Here is a 4,409-nt window from a genome sequence, read left to right on the forward strand (position 1 = left end):
TTTCCTTTAAAGCGAGGTTTTGCGGCTTCTTAAGTATGCCTACTAAACTCCTCTTTTGACAGTGACTAGTAAACTTCAAGACAACTAAAAACTCTTCAAGCAGGAGATAATGTCCTTAATAAATTAGTTGCCATAGATTTCAGGTGGCTCGCTTCCTTAGCTGTTAACTGGGTGATTCTTTCTCCTCTTGCTACTTTGTTTTCCCTTTCAAATAGAACCGTGCTGCAATGAATAGAAAACGGGAGTGGCTTGAATTTGGGTTATTTTTAACCTACGGCCTCTACTTCTTATTTAGGTTAACTAAACTATGGATGACGGCACCAATGTTCACCCCTTAATATTAGTTTGTTTTTAAGGTCTTTCATAATGGCGACTTCTATACATCAGCTCCTCCTCACTTGGCGGTCTTCAATCAGCACCTTTTATTATTATTTTTATGAGGCGTAGTTTATATGGACTTTCCATTTTCTGTTGAGGTATGACTTATTGCCATACTCCCTCTTATACCACACTATAAAACTATAAGAATTGGAGGCTCATGGCCTAATCTTGACATATCTTTTTGAAGATCAGAAACAAATGAATAGACATTCAAATACTTAAAATTAAAATTGGAATGCTAATTTAATATCCTTCTGAGAGATTCAATTCTATTAAACTTAAACATAAAAGATTACAAATAACAAATCCTGAGTTGTACAGCTTTCACTTGATTCTAAGATCATATAAATACCCTACTCATTAAATATTCCTTGATGCATCATTATATAAAGATCCTGAAAACATTTTGAAAATTTAACTGATATATTACATTAGAAAACTCAATGACCACTTCTAAAAACTACTATGAAAAATTACACATTCCAACATAGACTAGAAATGCTTTCCTTTGAAGTCAATCTGTTCAGGCATGGTCGACTAGTTGAAAAATTACACATTCCAACATAGACTAGAAATGCTTTCCTTTGAAGTCAATCTGTTCAGTCATGGTCGACATCTCAACTAGTGCAGTGAATGGTTCCTCTGACGTACTCCCAACTGCAGATGGAAAAGTGTAACTCCTGAATTCATATGAACTTCGTGATGCTTCTCTGGAAATTCCTGTCTGCTCAAATATTTCGTCAAATTTTGCACTGCTATGGAATTTTGTCTTTCTTGCGCCACCTCTTACCCAAAAAAGTTCTTCCGCGACCTCTTTCATCGAGGGTCTTTTCCTCCTTTTTAAATGAAGGCATTCTCTTGCTAACCTTCCCGTATCTTCCATCTGTTGCAGGTTTTCCTTCTCCAATATTTTGCTATCTAAGATTTCTCTGAGGCGGTTGTGCTTAAGTCTGGAGAGAAAAAGACTAGACAAACTCCACTCCTTGCTGACCCTTTCTGCGGAAATGGGTAGCAGAGATGTTAAAAGCTCAACCAGGACTACACCAAAACTGTATACATCGCTTTTATCGGTGAGCTGATACGTTTGGAAGTACTCAGGATCTAAGTAACCCCTTGTGCCCATTATATTATTAGTCGTGACATGTGTGTTATTAGAAGCAGATATGAGACGAGAAATCCCAAAGTCTGTAACTTTGGGAGAGAGTCTCTCATTCAAAAGAATATTAGAAGATTTTACATCCCGGTGGAATATGGGTTGAGATGCTCCAGAGTGTAGGTATGCCAAAGCCTCTGCTGTTTCGATTGCAATCTGTAGACGTGAAGCCCATGTCAAAGACCCTTCTTTGGAGTGAATGTTCAAAAAGTGTTCCATTGGGAACAAATTCAGATATCAGCAATGGAAATTTAGTTTGGATGCAGCACCCTAACAATTTCACTATGTTTCTGTGGTTTATTTGGGAGAGAATTGAAACTTCGTTAAGAAACTCATGGTCATCCTCTAGATTCAAAGCTTACTTGGACATTTTAATGGCCACAAGAGTACCATCCAATAGAATGCCTTTGTAAACGGTTCCGAAGCCGCCACTTCCCAATACCATTTCTTTCGAATAATTATTAGAAGCTCTTGCCGATTCTTTGGCAGAAAACATTTTTAGGCTTTCTCTACCCACTCTTGAAGCGATGTAGTGCTGCAACCGCTGAAAGTACTTGGCCTCCACAAGTTTCAAGTGGCGTTTCTTTAGCCACCAAACCGCAAGAGACGCTGCTAAACACACAACCACAAAGGAAGAGACAGATCCTGTGGATTTTACCAACCAGGCCTTGAAAATGAAATTATAGTTAGAAAATTATATCTATTTCCTCGCTAACAATTAAAATAACAGACACAGGCAGTAAATCTAATACTTCGGTACCTATAATTGCAGGAAAGAGAGCGCGATTTGAACTTGTAGACATGCATCCTGTACCGTTTCGAAAACCATCTCCTTCATAACCGTTTGCACATGAACAATTGTAGGAACCTACCGAATTCAGGCATATTCCTCCTCCATCTGCTCCAACGCACATATTCGACCCTTTAAGACTGCACTCGTCTATGTCTGAACCAGTGAACAGTCATCGAAACTATGATTAGTGTTTGCTAAACGTGAATTCACAGAAATAATATTATAACACATTTTAATTGCGAAGAAATGAAGATAAAACAGAATATCTCGTCTGCTAAAATTTTGACAATATGTCAAGAAAGCAAAAACATCAAACCAAAAAAAATAATATTGTGGTTTATCGTTGTCATATTCTAACAATTAGATGCTTGAGACGTAAAAAGAACATGATACTAATGACGGTTATAATTAGGAGAGACACTGGAAGTTATACCTGTACAATCTGTGCCTTTGAAGTAACCATTTCCTTTATATCCCGGAAAGCATTTGCATACGTGCCCTTTTCCGGAAGGGGAGTCAATGCATTCCGCGTTGATGGAGCAAGAATAATTGATAGTTGCTTTAGCCATTGAACAATTCTGAAGACCGATACCCCAGTTAAGACGGAGACCATAATAAGCTTTGCTGCCTTCTCCCCAATATAGATTTGTTTCATTGTGGGGGATCTTGAAGGTGGAGGGGTCGAATATGGTTGAGAAACTACACTCGTTATAATATTTGTTGGTAGTAGAATTTAGCATAGGAAACACACCTCCGGCCGTGAAATTTATCGATCGCCAATTGTTCGGAAGGTCAATTTGGCAACACCCGTAGCGGCAGTATGGTCGATAACTTTGAGAATCACATATTGATACACATCTTGCCACTCCCAAATGCCCATAACTGTAGGTACCGAATGTATTGCACCCGACAACCAGGAATCTATTGGAGTTTGAAATAGTGAAAGGCCCATCTTGTTAGAAGAAGTTAATTTCTTCTATTCACAGCCAGTCTTCAATAAATCTTTCTCATACAGATTCATTCAAATTCCTCCCTTCATGCAGTCGAATAAAACCAAGTTTAGAAATTTCTTTATCATGCAAACAGTTAGTTTGAGTTCGGTGATAGTAAATTGATTTTCTGTTTGTCTTTCATGCAGCCGAGACTTCTTTACTTCCACGCATGCAGAGCTATCTGTTTAATCTTTTAATCGGTGGAACTACTACTTCCACCGCTCATGAATTTGCTATGTAATAGTTAGAAGGATCGATGAATCCTCTATAAATAAAACAGGAGTTGTAATGCATTTTGATTATGAATCTATAATAAAATTAGTTTTGTATGCTGTAGCATACGTTGAGCTATTTGTTTCTGTTATTTTGTTATTATTCATTCCTTCATATTGGTATCAGAGCTAGGTGTTATCAGAGCTGGTTTGGGCCTATCTCCCTTAGGGGAGGGTCCATAACTATGAGAGAAAGAGTTTGGTGTGAACTGCTGTAGCAGTCAGAAGGAGCCCACCACCTGCAAAGAAATTTGGAGATCATTGTCAGTTTGTGTAGCCGTTGATCAGAGTTAACGAAGAAGTGTGGAATCACTTATTATTAGTAAAGAAGAAAATTGAAGGAGCCAGAGACCAAAGTATCGTGCATGAGTAAGATCGCTGTTTTTTTTTTTAATGATTAAGTGTTAAGGGTGAGTCGAAAAGCAGTAAAGTTGAGGTTTTAGAAATTTGTAAGAAAAGGGGATTGGTTTAAGGTTTGGTCATGGTGAAGCTATAGATTAAGTTGGGAAAGCACTACTCATGCTGTAGCTGAAGTTGAAGACTTAAAAACAGAGCATTCTATTTCTGTATGAAAGCAATGTTTGAGGTTAGTAAGGCCTTTGATAATAAGATTCCCAAGCACCTGTAGTTGTAGAATTTTGAATCTGACCTAACCTCTCTGAACCAACTGATTAGCAAACAATAACAGCAAAAAGAAGAAAAACACCAATATCTTTATTGAAGCTTAATTAAAAAATTACATAGAGGTTGTATATATAAAGAATTTGCAGTCTAGAAGAATAAATAATAATTGCAGTTCTAAATATATTCCTAGCTTT

General features: G+C 37.4%; 1 pseudogene; it reads right to left on the reverse strand.

Annotated features, from left to right (window-relative positions):
- Positions 1-778: 778 nt before the first annotated feature.
- LOC131065409 (putative wall-associated receptor kinase-like 16) lies at positions 779-4,198 on the reverse strand (annotated as a pseudogene).
- Positions 4,199-4,409: the final 211 nt, after the last annotated feature.

Source organism: Cryptomeria japonica, chromosome 5 (genome assembly GCF_030272615.1).
Source record: "Cryptomeria japonica chromosome 5, Sugi_1.0, whole genome shotgun sequence".
In the NCBI taxonomy this organism is placed as follows: Eukaryota; Viridiplantae; Streptophyta; class Pinopsida; order Cupressales; family Cupressaceae; genus Cryptomeria; species Cryptomeria japonica.